The sequence below is a fragment of the Sinohyriopsis cumingii genome, chromosome 10 (genome assembly GCF_028554795.1).
Source record: "Sinohyriopsis cumingii isolate HCF-2022 chromosome 10, ASM2855479v2, whole genome shotgun sequence".
NCBI classification, from domain to species: Eukaryota; Metazoa; Mollusca; class Bivalvia; order Unionida; family Unionidae; genus Sinohyriopsis; species Sinohyriopsis cumingii.
The window spans coordinates 78,301,884-78,325,695 of NC_142970.1; the positions used below are offsets into that span (position 1 = coordinate 78,301,884).

The 23,812-nt window shown below is 37.3% G+C and overlaps 1 long non-coding RNA gene across 8 annotated transcripts; it reads left to right on the forward strand.

Annotated features, from left to right (window-relative positions):
* The first annotated feature begins 266 nt into the window (after window positions 1-266).
* On the forward strand, window positions 267-21,641 carry LOC149790442 (uncharacterized). Of its 8 annotated transcripts, none has more exons than XR_016423850.1 (7): window positions 267-351; window positions 14,664-14,772; window positions 15,872-15,941; window positions 17,602-17,694; window positions 18,405-19,453; window positions 20,337-20,422; window positions 20,873-21,641. It is a non-coding gene; the product is annotated as an uncharacterized LOC149790442 (long non-coding RNA). The 8 variants fall into 8 exon arrangements; XR_016423849.1 differs by lacking the exon at window positions 267-351 and adding an exon at window positions 14,332-14,420; XR_016423853.1 differs by lacking the exon at window positions 267-351 and having other exon boundaries at window positions 14,527-14,772; window positions 18,405-19,086; window positions 19,392-19,453.
* Window positions 21,642-23,812: the final 2,171 nt, after the last annotated feature.

The window sequence follows — 23,812 nt, forward strand, 5'->3', positions numbered from 1 at the left end:
TTTGATCAGGTATAGACATCGTGGGATTCAGCAGCTGACCATTGTTTTGGGTCATTGATCCAGGTATCAGCGGGCATCTTATCAGGACAAATATCGATTGCAATCAACTTCGGTTTTACCGAGTACCTCTCTTGTGCGTGCAAAGCCAAATTGTCTTGATATTGGTAAGACATTTCAATTAAATTTCAAAATTATTCTAATATAATACCTTAATTCTTCGAATTTTCGATCTTTCACGAGCGCGTCCCCCAAACAAATATGGCGGATGAGTTGTTATGTTGAATACGTGACTCAATGACGTCAGACCAACTGCAAGAATTTCAGAGATTGCACAGCTCGAACGAGACATGGGTAAGACTTTTTGTCACAACAGAAACATTTTCAGTCATGCGTACCACATTTAAATATAAAAATACACTGAATACAATGTTTCGTACACCCACTTAAGCTCCGCCTACCTGGTGTTTTACAATTGGTACCATTATACCAGTAACCAAGAGACGAAAGGAAGTCATTGGAAAGCGGAAAATGTGCCATTTAGCGTGATTCAAGAGAACCATTTAGAGTATTACGCTAAGGTTAAGTTAATCCACATTTAAATATTGAAAGGGTTCTCAATATCAAACGAAGTTTCTAAGTCCAAGATGTTAAATTATTAAAGATACTACTTTTCCGTACGTTGTGAATGGGCATGGCTGGTTTTAGTCTGCTTTTCTCTGATCAAACTATCAACATTAACTACGTCCTTTCATTATTCGTGACCATTTAAATAAAAAAAATTCAAATAATTTTACGAAACGGTTATATAAGTCACAATATAATATTTACAATTTATGATCTTTTAATCCATGTTTGACACGTGAGTAGTATATGGGGGCGATTCACTGACAAGGGGACTTTAATGTTAAAATAGGTGTCCCGGCCCTTTGGCGACAATGGGAATTTAACATGGGGAAATATTTTATGGTTTTTGGCGACAAGGGGAATTTAACATGGGGAATACAGGACCGGCACTATAGCGACAAGGGGAATTTAACATGGCGAGCACATGATATGCATTATAGCGACAAGGAGATTTTAATGTTAAAATAGGGTCCCGACGCTTTGGCATCAAGGGGAATTTAACATGTGAAATTGAACATGGGAAACACAGGACCGGTACTTTAGCGTCAATGGGACTTTAACGTTAAAATACGGGGTTTGCGCTTTGGCGTCAATGGGAATTGAACATGGGAATGTCACCTGGGGATCAATGGGAATTAAACATTAGTGACGTCATGGGATTATAAGGTCAAAACCTTTTATAGGGTGAAATGTATTTGTAGGGACAAAGGGTTGATAGGGACAAACATAGACGGACAGAAACAAACAAATACACATCCAAACACACAGAAAAGAGAACAGAAATATTCTAAAGAAAGACTCACAGATAGTATAGAGACTCGAAAAAGAAAAGTCTTTTGTATGGGTTCAAAACATTTATTCAAGTATATACTTGGGCTCTCTGGCCTGTGCTTTGGTCTAAGTACTATCCATTTAATACATAAACATTTGGACATAAAACAAACCTATTTACGAGTTGTTTAGTTATTGACGCTAGTAAACTAATGTATAAAATTAACGTTCACTCCTTTTTAAATACACTTCATATGCAGCTAATTTACATTAAATGTTCGTTTATATGAAAAAGCTAAAACAAAACAAGTAACAAACAATCAAATAAGAGAAAGTTCATGTTTGTCTCTCTACCCGTCACACACGTTGTTTGAAATCTGTTCAGCTACCACTTGTGTCCCAGCATAGATGTTTCCCATCACGTACTCCCTTTCAGTCGTAAATCTGCTGTTACGTCCATCGTGCTAGGTACACTTATCGGTAAGCAGATCAAGAGCAGTCATCGTCTTCTTCCCATGGAGGTACAACATATGCCATATGAATAGTCACTTTTCCATCGGTGATGTCAAATTTTTCTCTCATCGACTGCACGTCTTCAATAGTCCTCAAAAGTTTGAAAGAGGTTATTTCTGCAGGTGTGCTAAATCCGAGACATACAGGCGAGTTCAAACTGTCGTGATATATAGATAGGCTCAAACGACCTCGATCTTTGACTTGGCAATGACATTTGAGTTCCTGTAACAGTGAGTCAAGTAGATCCGTAATGAAACCTGATACTTCCTCGGCTGGAACGTCAGACGCGAAGTCTTTAAATTTCACCGTGTAGGTGTAAGTTGTCGTTCTAAATTTTCTCGAGGTCGCTGTCTGAGTCATTTGGATGCTAAAATGCTCCTTTAGGTCTATTGAACCCTTTCCCTTCTTGAACGCACTTTGCTGTGACGGTATGGTGGTGAAAGAGGTCAATGATGTTTGTTCCTTCTCTTTTTTCTTCTGCGTAGAGTTATTCATCTTTCTCTTCGTTTGTCCTCGCAATAAAGTGTCGTTCTTGGAAGTCGTCCCTTTTTATACTGGGTGATATCAACATTTCCATAAGGTAAAGTTTTGTGGTCTGGAAGTTTCACTGGTTGCACGTAGTTTGTCATGGCATTTGTACATAAACAACTAAGATGTGGCACTGCATTGGAGATGTGATCGTGAGGCATAGAATCACACCCGAGCTTCTCGTTGGACTTGAGTCTTACGCTCTATATCTGCTGTTTGAAAGGATTCATTTTCTCGATTGGTCTTGGTAGTGACAATGACTTATTGGTCTTGGACGTTGTCCCTTTTAATATGCTGACCAATATCGACGTGACCGTACGGCAACGTAAAGTGATTGGGAAGTCTCACTCGCTTCTGGTACACGATTTGATAGACTTTTTCCAAGGGTCGACTGACGATTTGGTGAGTGGGTAAACGTACAATCTTATGCGGTTCACGGGTGGTCACTTTAAAGTGTTCATCCTCTCCAGAGTGCAAGGTTTCTTTCAATACCCCAAAGTTGACCACTCGACTGGTGCGATAATTCAGAGTCAATCCTTTCACTTTACACCCGGTGTGCACTTCTCCTTTTGGGTTCCGGTATTCGTAGCCGTAATTTTTAGGACCGCCACTCGCGAAACTTAGAATCTTATCGTCGGGGTGCTCGTCTGTCCAGGCACCTAAACAGTCTCCTTCGATGTTAGGGTGCTGTTGTCCCGGGCGATCGATGTAGATACAACTGTCCGTGTCAAAGTACAGGACGCGATCCCCTAACAGTTCTAAAGCTTCGTACAATTTTAAGCGAGCATGGGCTGTCACGTAAGCCGCAATGATGACATTTCCAAATGCATCGGCTTGTACAAAGTCCAATTCTTCTTCGTAATTGACTAAGATCAAATCCTCACGAACGACGTCTACGTGTTTCATGTATTTGGTTTTGTCGCGAATCATCTGGAAGTAGCGGGAAGGTTCTGTCAAATATTCCGTCTTGGGTAAACACGGTCGTTGTGCTATTTTTCCCCACAAACAATTTAACATCACTTTGGCAAACGATCGCCTTCCTTCGTTTATCTCGATGTGGTCCAAGGGGATACCTTCTTGTTCCCAGTATTTCTCTTTGAATGTCTTTTGGTCTTCGGGAGTGTGACACCAGGAAGGATAGCCACTGGCTTCTTGCTTCAGTTTCAAAAAGGCATCCACGTAGTCGGCGAAAATTCCTTTCTGACTTGGGTCACCCTTGTGGTATTGTTGAGTCTTGGGAAAGTGGCAAATTTCGTACACTTCTAACCGTTGGTATCCCGTGTCCAGAGCTTTGAACAATTCCACGCTAATCCACGTCCCCGTCAAGGCGCGTTCTTCCTGACTGTGCTGACAAGGCTGGTCTTGGTTGCACGTTTCGGCACAAGTACGGCACAAGGGAAACATCAGTTTGCCTTGACAACGGTAAGGTAACACGGGATGGTACAAGTCGGTGGGAGGCAAGACATTACATTTAATCAAGCCTTCGTATTGTAGAATGTGGTTCAGGTCGATGTGTTCCGTTAGCAATTGCGGGTGCTCTGCAGGAAAGCGACAATATTTGCACACGTAAGGATACAGCGAACACACGTCCAAGTATTTGATTTATTCTCCTTTCTCTTCGTCGGCTTGGTACAACAAACAGGTGGCATTAGTCCTTTCTCCGTACAAACTATCCCTCGGGTTCAGGGGGTCCACCCACTGGTAACTTTCCACGATACGTTTAAACTCGGGATCGATTTTCAAACGGCGATCGTACTCGTGTTCCCACATTTCCACCACTTGGTATCCTTGCTTTTCTAACTTCAGCCGTCGCTGACAAGTGGCCTGGTACAAGTCTTCCATGGTTCGTTGTAAAAACTGATTTTTAGTGTCACGATCAGGGTAGCATTCGGGACATCCGTGAAATAAGCAACCGTTAAACTCGTACACGATCTTGGGGTTTTCTAAGTCCCAGCCATCTACCGAATGCATTCCGATGGTCTTTTCACCCCCTTCGTTGCGGGCATGCTGAATCCATTTGTCTTCCTTGTCGCACAAGTAACGTAACCAACGTAGGGCTTTGACCGAGTATTGACGTTTGATAAAGTTGGTCGTCTGAGGGGTGATGACAGCCAGGGTGTTTTCAGGCATGAATCGTTGTCTGTACACTAAGGAACACGCTTTGGCAATGGTGCAAGCTTCTTTCAAAGGATCGACCCCTCCGTGTTCCATGAACAGTTCTCGAAATTTTCCACAGCAGCGTCGTAAAATGTCCACGTCGGAACGACAATACTTTAACATTTCTTCCTGAAAGTCGAAAGGGTCCGAGGCATGGGTCTGGTACCAAGCGTAGAAAGCTTCTTGTTGTTCGGTACGCATGTTGTCGGGGTCGTAGTCTTTAGCCTCAGGCAAATGGGGTAGAACAGCATGTTGATTGGCTTCGGTATTGAAAAAGTGAGGAAAATACCCTTTAGCCATTTCTGTCATTCCAAACGTTTTAGGCATTCGACTCAAAGGCATGGCCAAATAACTCATTGAATCTTTAAACTGTACTTGTCCCACTTGCATGAAAATGATTTTGGCTCCGTTCAAAGTGACTTTAGGACGCTCGGTGCCTTGTTCCGTATAGTATCTGAGAAGAAACTGTCCATCGTATCCCGAGAAATTTTGGGCCATGACTGTGGCATGGCGATGACAATCTCCGTAACGTTCGATGTCCTCTTGGCTCCATGTTTCGTCGATGGGGTCTAAGAGCCATTGAGCGAAATCGGCTAGCGTGTTCGGTCCTCGAAAGAGTTTTTCACGCCCTCCAGGAATCTTACTGCAGTGATGGCAATGACTAAAGATAGGTTCTTGAATGCACTTCTCACACGCTCGATGAGCCACACAGAAACTAGGAATGTGAATGCCAGTCTCTTGCATGCATTCAAAATCGAAAAAGATGAAATTCCCTTTCTTCTTGTGGTCCTCATTTTCCTCCTGTTGTGGTTGGTATTTTTGCACGTAGCATTCGTGTTCCAAGTCCACGATTTGGTGACAAATGTGACATCGTTTCTTTCCTCGACATACGTGAAACTTGGCACTATTGGTACGTATGCCTTGTCCACACGTAGGGCACAATCTCAGGAGTTGACATGCACTTTTCTGCTGTGAACCTTGCGTTTTCAGATGTTGTTGGTAACAGGCTGGACTGACAAAAGTGCGCTGACAAGTAGGGCAATGCACTCGTTCTTGTCCTTCGTTCAGACAGGGTTGAGAGGCCAAACAGCCTGAGCATTTCGATCCACAATGCTTGTGTTGCTCTCGATTGTTATAGCCATAGTCACATTTCTCACAGTAATAACTGTATCCCAGGAATCCGGTGATACTGGAAATGGTATCGAAATGTTCATCGTGATGATAGACATGAATGTATTTTCCATCCTTAAAGTCTTGGGTCCGCGCACTTCTTGAGGGTGCACTTTCAAGGTGTAGCGTGGAGCTAGGACATATTGCAATTTTTGCATTTCAGGAATGCCACAGAGTGTGTCTGTGGACAGGCCGGCTTGTTGTAACAGGAGTTCTGCTTCACTTCGTTGTTTGGCTCGGTCCAATTTTTGAATAGTTTTCCAGGCTCTTTTCCATTCTGCCTTGTCGTTCTTGTTGGCATAGGTTCGTCCCACCACAATAGCCCTGGCTAAACACATCTGGTCTTGAGGGTTGTTAATTTGGACGAGGCTCTTTTTGATGCTGCGAAGGTCGTTCACCAATAACACCTTTCTGCGTTGTCCGGTCCCTTGAGGAGGAGAGACGTGGGTCATGAACAGTGTGGCTTTTCCATCGGTGATGTCAAACTGGTCATTGGATTGTTGCACGTGTTGAATCTTGTCCATGACTTTGGAAGGGGTCAATTCTGCGGGACTACTAAACTCGATCCAAACAGGGGATTTCAAACTGTCGTGTTGTATGGAAAGTCTCAAGCGATCGTCTTCTTTGGCTTCACATTCTTGTTTCAGTGTGGTTAACAAAGAATCCCACACTTCGGTGATGAACTCTTCTACTTTCTCCAGCGGTACGTCGGACTTGAGAAATCTTTAAACTTCACCCTGTAAATGTAAGCCGTAGTTCTAAATTTTCTAGAGGAGCGCTTTTCCGTCTCTCGAATGTGGTAATACTTTGCGGGTGATACTGGTGGACTTTGGTTTGGAGTAGGCTCTCTATGTCTGGTCGCAGATGTGGAAGGTATTGGTTCAGGTTCGCTCATGTCTTCTATTTGAGCGAACACTTCTTTTCGTGTGTGAGGCGATACGTCACTTCGCTGCCTCTTACGTTCTTCTTCTCTCTCACTGAAATCGTGCGATCGTTTCATCTCGATTGCTGATTCAGAAATGATTTAACCAAGTTCATTCTCTCCATATATACCCTCTCTACCTCTTGTTGTCACAATGACTTGGTATATTTCACAAGGGCAAGTGAACACCAAGCATATAGGAACCCAACGATAGCGGTGCGTCTTAAACACCTCATGCATTTTGACGACCCTTCGATTCAAACCCTACCACGAAAGAAAAAAGTTGCAAAAAAAACCACACACAGTTGGTGTCTTCAAAAAAGCTAGAGACAGTGGCGCTGTGTCGCTGGGACACGTACGTACTCCAGAAAACTACGCCACTCGACAACGATGTCCCCATCTCTCAGTCACTTCTACTTTGTCGCTGACTACGATTCTACCAACCCTGTTTTAACACACGTTTTTCTTCATCTGATATTTTTAAAAAATATACTAAACTCATTTTTAAATAACTACCCTTTTTCGACAGCAGTGACGGCGTCTCCTCCTGCTGTTACCACTGTTGCTGCACAAAGGTGATCTTTCCTTAAGATCAAAATATTAGACAGAGCAAGTAAGTTGTGAAGTTGAGCGGAGGTGTCTAAACAACAACTGTCAAGCCCGTATGTTCCATTTCTGTTTGTGATAATAACTTGTGATACTTCACTTTTTCTAAAGTGGAAATCTTTACAAACCGTACAAAAGTTGTATGATTTTGGCTTCTGACAGTTGCACAGACTCTTTACTTTATAAGTGTCACGAGAAAATTGTGTATCCAATTTTTACCATTTTCCAAAACACGCACACACTTGCAACGTGACCAGAAATCTGTACTTCTTTATTGGTGGATATCCCACAGACCCGTCCCAGCATATAAAGCTGGTTAAGAACTGTAGGAATATCACCTCATTTTTTCAGACATATCAAAACTTTTATGTGTATCTTCCCTGTTCCACCATTTATTAGTGCTTAGGTATGTTCCCTAAAGACACAAACAATTTGGAACAAAATTAAATTTTGAATTAAGGTTTCTCTCTGTTTATATATTTTTTCAAGTTGTTGGTGCATGGCAGATTACATCCAAATACCTTCTCAAAGTGAGAGGCATTTCTACACGTCATTGCCTTTGTTAAATTCGGTTTTGCTGGTTAATCATCGTTAATCTTTAATTCTATTTCTTGACGTATATCTTTTTTTAAATAAAGAAGATGCAAGATTAGTTATTGTTGTAACGGTATTTATGTTGTTTAGTCTGTTGCTGCGAAAGAAAATATCTATAGCAAAGTGCTTAAGTTTGTTCAGTTTTTTTATTTCAAGCTCTACAAAAGGTACCAAGTTTGTCTTGCAAGGGGATTGAAACTTTAAGTTACGCGGACGTGAACGAAAACATCTTTGTTACTATAGTTTGCTGTCCTTGTGTTCGTTCTAATCATGCTTGTCTTATATCTTTGTGTTTTGGAGATCATATTTCTTCTGATGTAAATACATGCATCAATGGACAGACAGCTTGGTTTATCCTTCTTGAGGTTCACTGTACTTCATTTACTTCATACAAACCCCAAATTCACTAGTTTGAAGGGGATTAAAAAAAAAACAACAAAAACTGACACCAGGTACTGTAACACTTCTGTCTCTATTGATGTGAGTGTGCTTGTCAAAATGTTTGAGGAAGATAAAAAAATGTTTGTCAGTTTCAAAACGCGAACCAGTACTCTGACCGTTTATTATTTGATGTGACAAGGGGAAATGGTACAATACGCAACAAAGGGACTGTAAGTTTACACTCCAATCTGTCTGCACTGCAATGGTAACGTTCTTGCTTTGACATTATTTTGCCACACTACCTTAGAAAAAAACAATGCATCACTCATCATAAACGATTTCATTGGCTAGACTTATTTTCTGACCCCGTTAGCTTCGAATTGACTTCAGTACCTTTTCGCACAGGGACAAGATCGGACGTTTTTTGTTTTAATTCTGCGGCTGGTCGCTACACTACTTGCCCTGAATTTACAACCAAACAATGTATTACACATTGTAAGTGACTTCATTGGCTAACCGATATTTTCCACCGCCTTAGCTTCAAATTGGTCTCAGTTGTTATTCGCACCGCGAGATGACCAGACGCGTTTTCCTGTACCTGACCACTAGTCACTTCACAAACAATAAAACTAACACACAAACGATCACGCCATGGGCGACTCATGGAAATTATGTTGTCATATTACAAAATACATCACGACTTGTGTCATATTACAAAATACATCACGACTTGTTTGGATGTACTATTCTGTGGTCACTTTTTAATCACATGCGTCTTCAGTTCACCCTTGTGATATTTTTTAATAGTGTATTTTTATGGATGTGATTATGTTATGTTCTATATGTTCTTTTATGTTTTCAATGATTTTACTTTATATCTATATTTTAATTTAGATGTATGGACTATGTAGTCTGAAATAAAGAATTCTTATCTTATCTTATGTAAGTAGAATGAGTGTTTCTTTGAAACTTTCACAAGGAAAATATACCATAAAAACAAACGTACGTGTCGTGATATTTTTAAAGTAGGAAATACACACACACTCTCTCTCTCTCCGTCTTTGTAGTTTTGATTGAAATCCTAATGGTATCTGTGCCTGTTTGAAGATACCTCTCCAAAATTGTGATCAGTAGTCACCCTATTTCTGTGAACTGTTCCGTTTGTCATGTAATTTTTTTCTTCACACACTTACATCCTTACAAATTGTGAATCAGTAAATCGTTGGATGAAATAAAATCTTGAGCTGAATTTAGGCATCGTAGCTTTCTCTTTATTTTGGCACTGCAATGTGTCACAGAAAAAATTCTAACATTAGATGTACCGTTTTTCTAGAAAGGAAACAAACAGAAGGCTTTTTCAAGAATGACGCGAGTGACTTTGCACTGTATAACTCTGCCTATGGTTAACTCTGAAATCTAAAACCAAAACACATATTCGGAAAAAATGTAACAATGTTCAAGAATGACGCGAGTGGCATTGCACTGTATAACCCTGCCTATGGTTAACTCTGAATTTTAAAACTAAAACACACGTTCAGAAAATATGTAACAATATTCGACCTATTTTCTCTCAGTTTCATTGTTGGTAGCGTGTGCTGCGAAACCCAGGACATATCTTAAATCTGAGATATGTTTAGCAAATGTTAAGCAGTCAGTCGACAATAAATATCACATTACCTTTTTATGAAATTGATGAATGAATGAAAACAAGGAACATATTTCACATAGAATGTATGATTGTTTCAATAATTATTTGTCCTATTTAGGGGTGTTTTTCCCCCTTCCCGTGTGTGGATAACATATTTTGGGGTTTGTAAGCGTTCGCGTAAGTTTGTGTGGATAGTAGATATTGTGTTTTCTTTACCCTTCCCTTCTCTGTGGATAGTACATATTGGGGTTTTTGATAGTATATTTGGGGGGTTGTTTTTTTTTTTCTTCTTCCCATGTGTGGATAGTAGATTTTGTTTTTTTCTTCTTCTTCTTCTCCTTTTGGTGTGTGGATAGTATATTTGGGTTTGTTTTTCTTCTTCCCGTGTGTGGATAGTAGATTTTTCTTTCCTTCTTCTCCTTTTGGTGTGTGGATAGTATATTTGGGTTTGTTTTTTCTCCTTCCTGTGTGAGGATAATATATTTGGGTTAGTTATTGCTCCTTCCCGTGTGTGGATAGTAATATTATGGTTAGTTTTTGCTCCTTCTCGTGTGTGGATATTATATTTTGGTTAGTTTTTTTGCTCCTTCCTGTGTGGGGATAGTATATTTTGGATATACTGTGTTGATAGTATGTAATAGGTTATTTTCGTCACTCTGTGTTGATAGTATATATATATAATGGGTTATTTCTTCTCTTAGTGTTGCTAGTATATAATGTTTTTATTTCTTCCCTCTGTGTGATTAGTATATTATGTTTTGTTTTCTTCTTCTCTCTATGTTGATAGTGTATAATGGGGTATTTTTTTCTTCTTCCCTCTGTGCAGATAGTGTAAAATGTTTTTTTTCTTTCTTCTTCTCACCTCTGTGTGGATAGTATTTTTTTCTTCCCCCTATTCCCCTGTGTTGATAGTAGATATGTTTTTTCTTCTCCTTCCTATGTGAGGATAGTATATTTAAGTTTTTATTTCTCCTACCCTTGTGTAGATTGTATATGTTGGGTTTTGTGTGCGTTCGCGTACGTTTGTGTGGATAGTAGATATTGTGGTTTTTCGCCATTCCCTTCTGTTTGGATGGTATATATTGGGGTTTTTGATAGTATATTTTATTTTTGTTTTTTTCTTCTCCCCGTTTGTGGAAAGTAGATTTTGGTATGTTTTATTTTCTTCTCCTTCTCATGTGTGGATAGTATATTTGGGTTTCTTTTCTCTCCTTCCCGTGTGAGGATATTATATGTAAGGTTTGTTTCGTCTTTTTCACGTGTGTAGATATTATATTTTGGTTTGTTTATTCTTCTTCCCGTGTGTGGATAGTCGATTTTGGTTTGTTGTTTCTCCTTCCCGTGTGTGGATAGTACATTTGTTTTTGTTTTTTCTCCTTCCTGTCTGTGGATATTATAATTTGGTTTGTTTTTTCTCCTTCCCGTATGTGGATATTATATTTTGGTTTGTTTTTTTCTTCTTCCCGAGTGCGGATAGTATATTTTGGTTTGTGGATAGTATATTAAAGTTTTGTTTTCTCCTTCCCGTGTGTGGATATTATATATTTTACCCACTTTCCGTGTGTGGATAGTATATTTTATTTTTTTCTCTCCTTCCCGTGAGTAGATAGTATATTTTTGAGTTTGTAAGCGTTCGCGTACTTTTGTGTGGATATTAGATATTGTGTGGGTTTTTTTACCCATCCCTTCTGTGTGGATAGTAGATATTGGGATTTTTGATAGTATATTTTGGGGTTTTTTTTCTCCTCGTGTGTGGATAGTATATTTAGGTTTATGTGTTCTTCTTTACGTGTGTGGATAGTATATTTGTTTTTTTTTTCCTTCCCGTGTGGATATTATATTTGGGTTATTTTTTCTTCTTCCCATGTGTGAATAGTATATTTGTGTTTTTTTTTTTCTCCTTCCCGTGTGTGGATAGTATATTTGGGTTTATTTTATCTTCTTTTTGTGTGTGTATAGTAACTTTTGTTTTTTTTTTCTCTCTCGTCCCGTGTGTGGATAGTATATTTGGGTTTGTATTTTTCTCCTTCCTGTGTCTGGATAGTATATATTTTTTTATCCTTCTCGTGTGTGGATAGAGTATATATTTTTCCCTTTCCTATTGTCGATAGTGTATTTGGGTTAGTTTTTTTTAGCCTTCCCGTGTGTGGATAGTATATTTTTTATCCTTCCCGTGTGTGGATAGTATATTTCGGTGTATCGTTTCTTTGTCCGTGTGTGAATAGTATATTTTGGTTAGTTTTTGTTCCTTCCCGTGTGTGAATAGTATATTTTGGTTAGTTTTTCCTCCTTCCCGTGTGTGGATAGTATATTTGGGTTTATTTTTTCTTTCCGTGTGTGGATAGTAACTTTTGGTTTGTTTTTTCTTCGTCCCGTGTATGAATAGTATATTTTGGTTAGTTTTTGCTCCTTCCGGTGTGTGAATAGTATATATTGGTTAGTTTTTCCTCCTTCCCGTGTGTGGATAGTATATTTTAGGTTTTTTTTGTGTGTGTGCTCCTTCCCGTGTGTCAATAGTATATAATAATATAATATGTGAAGTGAATGTAAGTGCCCTTGATATGCCTTGAAAAGAGTTGCTTTCTTGCCTCAGTATTCTTTTTTAGTCAGTTGTGTAAGTGTTTGTGACTGTATGTTGTATGTGTTTTATAAATCTAAGTCCCACTCTTTATTCCCAATTGAGGTCAGCCAGGTGCACACCTGCACACCCGCTCTTTGCTCCATATTGACGTCACCTAACATTTATTACCCATCTTCAGTAGTATGACGTCACCTCACATGGTAGCAACATTGTTACCAATCAACCATACCGTGACGTCAGACGCTGTACAGACCCAACTTACCCTTGTTCGTAAACATACCCAAAATACATAATTTATAGATTCCAGGTTAAATTTCCATTGTCCGTAAACGTTCCCAAGTTGTTCTGAAAAACCTTGTCCGTAAACATTTCCACGATGTTCTGTAATGTATTTTCCCCATTGTCCGTATAAATCTTGTCCGTAAACGTTCCAAGGGGTCTGTAATGTATTTTCCTATTGTATGTACAGTATCCCCATTCACTACATTCGTTTACTGGCCATGAAGGTTTTGGCACATGGCTGTTTCTACTAGCTGATATATTGTAAAATAATATCATGGATGTAATATGGTCCTATTTTGCAATAATGAGAACAAGACAATTTCCAGTATTAACAGACGGAGATTATATTACAAAGTGCAAGGCCCCTGTCCAAGAACACTGAATTGTTGGTCCCTAATATGACTGCAGTATACCGCGGTGCGCTCAGCAATGCCGCGGTAACAAGTTTCCGTGGTGTCTGTTCAAACGAGCTTCGAGATCCTAAGCATCAGTTGACGTCACTCCATTCTTGACGTCATTTACTGGTTATCATGGTACGTTGTCAGTGTCAGTCTAGTGCCGTTCTCGAATTTAACACGCGTTGCTTCAGACACTGTTAAATTTCGATAAAATGGTAGATCTAAAGCTATTTAATGGGCTCGGGAATAACTACGATGTATTATCGTAAGTACCACTGATATTTTTTTTTTTTTTAATGCTTTGTCTTGTTTCAAATATATTGTTAAACGATAAAAGGACAACACAGATTGCGGAATCGGTTTCAGTTGTGGATGGGGAAAAAAAGTCGAGAGATAGTGCGGCAGATAGGTTGTATGATATCATTAGATCTAAAGTAGCTCTGTCGATTATATACCTGCTTCCTTGTGGAGTTGGAAAACTAGTCATTTAGTTGCTTGCACAGTTTTCTAGCTTTTAGATGGATACTTTACAAATAAAATAGGTTGATAGGTACACTGCTGTAGGGCATTTCAGTGCTCCTAAGTTTTCGTTTCCAATATTGAAGCAAAACGCATACGGAATTCGAGCGATTTAAAAAAAAATACAGCAATGTTTATCATTTAAAAAGATGCAATGTTCACCAGAATATTCTGTTCAAAATAGTATTAATTTTGGACACAGAGGATACACCCCCCCCCCCCCCCCCCCCGGTTTTCCTGACTCGCGATATGTCGGCCTATTTTGCGCATGGCTTTGAAAAGATGTAATATTTATCCATTTGGGCTACAGAAATGAAATATATTACTTATATTACTTTGGACTGTTTCTGTCAGCAGTTCATTTGAGTAATTGGGTCATGTTTATAGCTAGTTTTAAAATACTCAACGTAAAAATGCCAATAAATGGCAAGAGGTATTAAGCAAACTAAACCGATCTTGTAAAAAAGTTAGTAAAGTTCAACATTTTATGAAAATAAGCTATTACGTGGAAGAGAAACAACAATGAATAAGATGTAATGTGATTATAACGTCTTGTTGATGGGGGAAAAGTACTACAGAATTTTGAAACAGACTATACGTCGATGAATTTGTTGATAATTTATGTTATAGCGGGAAGTAGACACGTTGGGTAGCAGACGACTTTGTACGTGTGGGACAACTTCATGCAAAATTGGAAACTTGATTAAAATACACTTTTGTTTTAAGGTACGCATTCCATTTTTTATATAATGTATTTATTTGTATTATTCTAAAAGAGGCATAGTAAATAGAATTTTCTGGGTTACAGGTTCAAAAAGGTCATGGAGTGGGTCTTCACGTTGCCATTTAGAAATGACATATTTATGTGCATTTCGAGTCAAAATGTGGATATTTTTGTCCTGAAAGCTCAACATACAAGCATTCTCACACATGTCAATATTATGTGGATTATTTTCTTGTCTTTTCCAGGAACGTGATCAAAACAGTACGATCCCTGTTCAACAAAGTTGATTCTTAAAAGTTGGTCAAGCATCTGTCAGAATTTAACAAGGAAAACCTCCAAATACCAACATATAAGGTAAATGCCATTTAGGAAACTCTAATTTTCTCAACGACCCTTCAACCTCCTTGGGTAGATAACAATGTTTTGTGTCGGAGAAAAGTTTGCTAGTGATGTTGTGGACAAAGTCATTGAGATTTAAGTCTCATTCATGTGTAATCTTCTGATATTAAAGGTTTATTAAAAACACGTGACATTAATATGCGTCTTAGAAAGACGTGTTCTACATTTAATCGTGCCGTGTCCTACGATTGTTGCATTTATTGCATGTATCATGTTCAAGTTGCTAAGCCATATCTTTCCCAAATATATGTTTCAGTAGGATGGTTTCTTTAGCTGAAAAGTGTGCTGAGTCGACAGAAAATCGAGGACAATGGATTGATTATCTTTTACTCTTGCACCTACTGGGGATCGACCGCGGGAGGGATAGCTGCGAAACGAGCGCTTTACAGTTTCACTATCGTAACACTATATTTTGCACATGAACATTGATTCCAGTGCCAATCGTGTGTCACATTGTCTTCGCTAGCCAAGGTTCTGATACGATAACACTATCTACACCTTGGTGGATCGAACAGATAATTTAGTGCTTTCTCCTTGTGTCATCTGTTGGATTTCATGAATATATAATGCCAACTAACCAACCGCATGTAACAGCGGTGCATTGTAATCGGCCGAAAATGGTGGAGACAATTGATTTGAAAATGATAAGTTTAACTTCGAACGTATCTCTACATGCCACAGGCGAGCCATTACAGGTGTATGTGAGTGAAAAATATTTGTACAAACTCTGACCAGGAGTCAAATTTGTTATATTTTTTTTTGTCTATTTAAGTTGTGCACTCCCCTTGTCCTGATCATTTAGTAACATCTTTCAGATTTGAAGAACTGAATTTCGATTGCATGCGGAGGCAAGTCACAGCATGTAATGAAATTGGCAGACCCGAAGCACAGACATATCTGCTTGATACACCGAGGTGTAGATAGCGTTATCATATCAAAACCTTCACTAGCAAAGATGATGTCACATAAAGTGCATCTCTCTCTCTCTCTCTCTATATATATATATATATATATATATATATATATAATCTTCATGATCTTTAATTATTTATAGGAATTCCAAGGAACTATCGTTGTCGAGGAGCTGCTTGGCTATCGGCCTGTGGTAGAAACTACCATTTCCGGTTAGTTTGGAGTCATCCAAAATGAGTATGTTTGTTTGTATGTATATAGTGTTTAACGGAGCATCAGCTCAATCTGAATAATGTAGAACTACGTAAGTGCTACATATGGAGTGAAAAGTTAAACAATATCCTACACTCATCTTATGTTTCACACTAGGTTAGAAGTTTTATGCTGATCGGCTATTTTGAAACATGACCACTGTCATTAGCACCCAGCAAGTTGGGGAACGTAGAATACTGCAGATGCATCCTCCCATATGTTGTCAGAGGTGACTAATTGAGGCAAGCCTTTTCCCCCTATTACAGTGCTTCAACTGTGCTTGTCTTAGAACTTTTAAAAGAGTGGGAATTATAAGAAAATGTTTCGTTATGTTTTAAATTAGACTTTCTTTCTCGGGATGGAAAAACGTTTCATTTTCCTTATCTTTGTGACTTTATAGTTAAACATAACATCGTCCATGTTTTTGCCACATTATAACCAGTGAATGTACTCTTTTCAATATTTGTCCATTATTACACCAGCACTTGGGGGCCCCGAGTGGCCGAGTGGTCTAAAGCATTCACCGTTACGGATCACTGCCATCTCACCTCTGTTTGCATGAGTTCGAGTCTCAGCCTCGGCCAATGTTGGTACGTGAGAAAGCCTGTCAGTAGCTTCTCGTGGGTTGGTGCTTCTTCCCGGGGTTTTCCAGGGTTCTTCCTCCACCAATTATACTGGCTGCCTTGTATAGCCTATCTTGTGCTGAAAAATTGCGTTAAACCTTACAACAACAACAACACCAGCACTTGATCTATGCATTGAGATCAAGATGTTGCTACAAAAATGAGAACTACATACTCTAAGACAAACAAGGCAAATAGCCATAAGTGAACAACAATAAAAATAGTAACTAAACCTGAAGACACGGCTATATTTGCATCACTGATGAATGAATGTAAATTTAGGGTAGCTTAATTTGTAGGCTGTCAACACCAATTGGATAGAAGCATATGCATTTACCTAATTAACAGTTGTATTAGTTGTGCAAAATATTTTTCTCATAATCGGCAGTAATCATGCATGGTACTAATGCAATCGGAATTTTTTAATTTATTTTTATATATGTTTTATTTACATGAATCAGATCATTGGACATCTATGATGTCCTTCACAATCTCTTCTATGAAAGAAGTATGCAGTTACTTAGTGATCTTTATTGTTAGAAAGAGAGATACAAGAGGGAAGGGTATAGAGAGAGAGATCGAGATCATAGTATTAAATAGATTTTTGAGATTACTTCTAAGAAACACACAAGGTTTTATAGACATTACCTTTAATTCGTGCCTCAGGTCCAGTGTGGTTGTGTTATTGTTTATCTTATCCTAAGAGGACATGGAACGCTGGAAATGAAATAACTACCCAAAATGTTATTTCAGTAAAAAGTGGGATGGAACTAGAAAAGTTGCTGCAGTGCCGTTATCTTATTGATTTCCAATAATAAAAATGTGATAGATGATACTGTCATACAGCTAGCTACGTACGTACACACACACACACACACACACACATATTGTGTCTGTGTCTGTTTTTGCAAAAGTGTATATGTGTAAAGGAACACTTAATATGTTTTATGTTGTTAATTTTTAAACTGAAATAATTAGGTTCCAAAATATATTGCAGAAGGTGAAGTTGGAGAAGAAAATAAAGAGGAAAATAAACCTATGACACCAGATGACAGTCATGATCTTCTGTGTAATCCTTTCTGTTTAAATGGTAAGTGCATTTTTTTATAAACATTCATAAGAGAACGGGAGTTATTGATATGAATGATAACAAATATATAATTACTTCAAACACATAAACTTATAAATTAAATTTGAGCACGATACAGTATTTTGGCTGAATAATATAAACATATGTTTATACATGTGTTGTTAATATACATGAATTTGCTTATTTGCAAAATTTTATGAATTAAGTTGAATGGCGGATTTGCAAGTTGAATAGCCCTTTAATAGCTGGACATTTTGAAACCACGGAAAGCTGTAACGTTGGGATTTTAAATAGTTTCAATTTTCTTATTCTCACTCGATCATTTTTCTGAGTGGGGATAAATGTTCTTGATCACATCAGTATGATATTTTGCTTAAAACATTCGGTGCACAAATATCTGTTCTTTGCAGATTATTCGAAATTAGGAAATATCAACCAAATGATTTTTGAAACGAATACTTGTTTTGACTGATTCTTCAACACAAAGACAATAACTTCCTCCAACTGATACAATCTTATTTTTCTTTTTGAATCAAAAGTTGTGGATTAACTTTGTCATCTGTTGTTTACTTTTTATTTCCCTGGGTGGGGTGGGGTGGCAGAGTTAGTGCTTTTGCGCTGTAATCCTGCTCAGATTTGAATAAAGTATAATTACACCAATTAATGACTCAAAATATGATATTGTTTTGACAATGTATGTTTAATTTCAGCAGATGAATAAGGAGAAGAAGTGAATGAGGTAGAGGGTGACAGTTTCCTTACCCCAGTAGATAGTTACAATGGACTATATAATCCCTTCTGCTCTAATGGTAAGTTAACCATCTAAAAATGTATCCTCAACCATATGTTTAAACAAATTATGTATTAAAACATAATTGATAAATTAAAAAGACGTGATGTGGCTGTTATGGTAAATGCCTTTTACAAAAATTAACTGTTTTACATACTGTAATTATCTCTTATTTTAGTTGTAGTTGTTGTTGTTTTTGTATTCACAGTGAATATTAGCTACTATTATCTGATCTGTCACAATATCTTTCAGCAGAGCAGATGAAAATTGTGAAAAAAACAAATGAAGTCGAAGATAACAATATCATTACCCAAGCCTAGACAAATGTTATGTGTTTAAATAAATTATGAACAAGAACATAATTCCTAAATTCGTAAGACTTGATATTGTTGTTACAGTAATATCCTTATGACAGAAATCAACATTTAGGTTTGTTGATGTTGTAACTATTGTTATTTTGGTAATGTACATTTACTATATTTATTTGCCAAAATATCTTTCAGGAAATTAAAATGGTGAAGACAAGAAGGAACTCGAAGGGAACAAGCCCATGACACCAGCCGATAGTTTCGATACACTGTATAACTTATTCTATTCCAATGGTAAATCCATGCTTAAAACATTATGCACAAGTATGACGTGTTTGAGTAAAATCTGAAGGAAAACATGTTTTATAAATACATGAGACTTGATGCTGCTGGAAGTTACAACCCTGGGAACTAAATTCAACCCTTGTCCAAAACGGAATTATCTACGTTTGTTGTACTTGTTTCCGTTTACAAAAACCAGACTTTCAGAAATTGTATCAGCTTATGCGCTCTTTCTAGTGAAAAAATAAATGAAATTATTTGAGATGTAAATATAAAGGTACAATGTAGTACAAAACGTCATCTACATTGTATTCCAGAAGATGAACATAAAGAAGAAAAGAAAGGAGAGGATAAGCCTTTGACCCAGTTGACAGCTGTGGTAAGTTGAATTCATTTCTTTTACAATTTTACAAGCCAGTACTTTTAGCTACAAAATAATATAATACACTTCATACGTTGATATTCGTAACAAAAATAATACAAACATCGAGCACCTAAAAAGACACCAAATTACAGTCTCATTAAAAAAAACTAGAGTAATACAGTCAAGTCGTTCAATCTTAAGTAATAAATTTGAGACTGTGCTATTATCTCAGATTGCTTGATTGATGAATGCAACCTGGTTAGAATCCATTACTATTATTTTCACATTGAATAAATGGTAAAGAAAGAAAGCATTTCAAATTGTACTTGTACAAGGGTTGGGGGTGGGGTATAATCAGTCAAGCACAGCTCCGTCTATTGATCCTTACAAGGGATGGGGTAGTAATCAATATACCATCTGGACAGATATGGCTATGTCTGTTTATTAGCATCTCGGTTTTCATTAAACTCATGCTGATATTAAGTATTTCTTCAGATCTAGCCAGTCACAGCATAGGTTAGCGGGACATTGTTAATTGCTATGGGTTTATGTTGGAATGACATAAGGGTGGAGTCGACAATCAATTAATTAAATAAGGTCTGTAAAGTATTACAAAAGTACATCGATCTAACTCCACGAGCATGGGATTGTTTATATTATGGGACTGAAGATATTACTCCCTGAAGACGGGATTGTTTTTTATATAGGCAAAAGAAGTGTCAATAACGATGCATAAATACGTACAGTTTAGATATTTCTATCTAGGTTATTTCTTTCTGTTAAAAACATCCTGAGCACAAAAAATATGAAAAACACTCTGTGTTATTGATATTATAGATATATCCAATGTACTTTAAAATCTGTTACCTTTCTTTCTTTAATCAACCATTTCTTTTAGGTGAGAGAGGACTGAATCGATGTGTAAAGGCTGTGGCTATTAATGAGCATAAAAGATGGAATGTCTGGAAATGGATATTAAACCAGGTAAAGATATTAACAGTTTCCTATTTCTATTTAATCTTTCTTTTACTTTTCCTGAAAGAAATACTGCAAAATCAATTTTTTCAAGAAGAAGATCAATTATAGTTTACTATATTTCTCATAAGGGTCAGTTATCTTAAAGTATCCTAATTGTCGTTTATATTATTTTATAGAACTTATTAATTATCATTGCACATTCTGCCGCAACACATAAACTTGAAATCATAACATTTTTTTAGCAGGCAGAAGGTTTATGAATGTTGCCAAAACTGTATTTTCTGAAAATCTTTTCACCAACATGAAATAGCAAGAGTGTCAATTTTTTGCATATATTGATATTACTATTATGATGGGTTCACTTTGTTTTACGAAAATTATTAAAAATTGTTAATGAAGTTAATATCCTTGTTTTTCGGTATCTTACTATCTATTAATCTGTCTCTCTATCCCTAGGTGACTTGGTGGAGCAGCTGACACCTCCCAACTCCATGGGAATGGTATATGGATGGAGGAGATCAAAGATCACAAGAAAGAAAATGGATGGATTTATTTTGCCCAATTGCATTTTACCTGCTGAATAAAGAATTGCTCTGATGTGTAGACTGGTGGAGAAGAGGGCATCATGACCGATTGCAAATCACGATATCACCTTTCCTCCTTTATTCATCAATTGTTTGTGATTTTGTGTGGAGATAAGAATTAGATTTCATCATGTTTTAATGCATATCCAGCGAAGTATGAACGTATTTGAAAAAAAGACGATTGATCTGATCTTACTCCCCCTCTCTCTCTCTCTCCCTCCCTCTCTCTATCTCTCTCTTTCTCTCTCTGTATATGTATCTCTTTTGCATCTATCTCTCTCTCAATCACTAACGAGCAAATGTAAGTGCTTATATTCGTTGGTTTGTACACCATGCAGGAAACCCTCCTTCAGTCATCAATCACTTTTGTTTTTGTGTGGATATATGCATTAGATTCCATTATGTTTCAGTGTACTACTAGCTTAATATGAAACATTTTTTGAAAAACCATCAATCCCATATCTCTCTCTCTCTCTTTGTATATGCATATCTTTCTGTATCTCCCTCCCTTTTCTCTCTCTGTCTCTCTCCCTGTATATTTATTGTCTTCTCTCTCTCGAAAGTATGTGCTTATATTCTTCAGTTTGATTGTACAAAGTTGTTATATGCATAAAACCATGACATAAATAGCTAAAATTGAACTTGAAATGTTTTTGTTCTGATTACATTTCATGACCACATGTTCTTTAAGAAAAAAGCGAGCGGGCAATCTGTCCATCCTTTTGTCCACTGTTCCTGTATCATTCCTACTGTGACTTGAATATTTCCAGTCAGTTTGAAAGACTTTGATCAGATGGAACAGGTATTGTGATTGGAAGTATATAGATCTTTGGCAGATACAATGAACCCCAGCATAATTACTATGGAGATCATGTTACGACTCTGGTCTCAAACTAAGTAAAAGGAAAGAGCCAAAACCAAGTTCTGTAAAATTCAACAAATAATTTATTTCCTAGAGCACAACGTAAATATTCAAAAAGAACTTACTGTATTGTGAATTAAATCCTAAATAGTCCTAAAAGGTTTATCACAAGTGCACATATATAAAGTTGCAGTTGAATTTCAGTTGTATTCCAAATAAGTTCCAATATTGAACGTGTTGATGTGCCTGTCGTCTTGAATATGATAATGTGTGTGTTTAGAATTTTTAATGTAGCTTTTAACAATTTTTCATTTATATCGCTACAGTGTCTGCAGTGTGGCAGTTTATAGTGATGTTTAGCACTGGGGCATCATGCCGCAGACATGTAGCATCATGTTCCACCCAGTCACATTATCCTGACACCAGGCCAACCATTCCTAACACTAACCGCTTAGTGCTGAGCGCCAAGCAAGGCAGCTGTTAGTACCATTTTTTGTAAGTCTTTGGTATGACTCAGCCGGGGATAGAACCCACGACCTCTCACTTCCGAGGCAGATGCTCTAACCACTAGGCCACCAGAGCGGTAACATGATAATGTGTCAGTGTCCTGTAGTGTATCTATGTACTACTAGTCTTTTTGATGTATCCCACTAATATAATCCAAATATGTCCTTGCCTAATTTCACTATAATTCCAAATAAATGAGTACTGCAATTCCAGTGAATAATAATTTGATTTCCAAATAAAAAGATGGAACACAACAATACATATGATTATGCTTCAGATGTTATAGCTAGATTGAATAATTTCTCCAGTAAACACAATTATAAAAAAACTGACATAAAAGTAGAACCAGGATGAGGGTCACAGATGTTCCGATTGAGTGCATCACAGTACGAAGCCTTATAAAAAAAACAAATTCTTTTTCATATTTTCTGATATTCTCTTACTACAATGATAGAGTTTCAAAGACCTCTGCAATATGTATTTTGATTGTAATTATTGTATGGTGGGTCGTGTGCCAATATATGCTCTTAAAAGACGAGCACAGAAAAGTAACACTAATTTACGTAAGTTTTTTCTGAGTTTATTGTGGTATAAACTGTCAGTTGCTGATTATTAAAAAATAGAAATCTTGATTGAGTGTAGTAATACATGTTTGGGTTTTTTCTGTTTACTTAGCTATATATAGCATTTGGGATTGTTCTGCTTGATCGTAATAAGGTCATCATAATACCAGTCCTTCAACCAATGGAAGCCAAATTTATTCAAATTTTTGCATAAAAAAATGTAAGAATGTTGTTTTCCTTTAATGCTTACTTCGTGTCTGCCTTCATTGGCAGTGTTTATCTTATGCTGTACATGTGACTGTATTTATATTAGTGGAAAAGTAGTTCTCCTTACAGTTCACACAGAAACGCGTGGTAACATTCTGACCAATGGAAATGTTACTTTCCTGTACCAGCTACTGCCATTGCAATTATGGTATTTTGTTTTATTATAGAAATAGATCATGAACTAATGAAATATTTGCATGACTCATTTAAAGTGCATCTATTAGCATTAGACAAACCAATCCCACAAGAAGGTGATTTAGTCAAGTTTTATAAGAAATTAACAGCTGATAACAAAGTTACAAAATCATCAGTCTAATCCCATTGTTCACCCTCATAAATAAGGAAAAGATATGACATTCATTACCTTAACTCTGTTATATTCTGGAAATCAGCCTGGAATTGAAAAGTGCATGGACATAACTTTGACAATTGACTTCCTGATCCAGTTTTGTCTAATTGCTTATAATTAAATGGACAATCAAATATATGCTGATATCAGATGAAATATTAATGCAATCATGTCATAAACTAACCTTGATTCAATTATGCATGACATGACTGAACTGCTAGCTCTGCCCATACGTAATGATTTTAAACTGGTGCGATATTATTG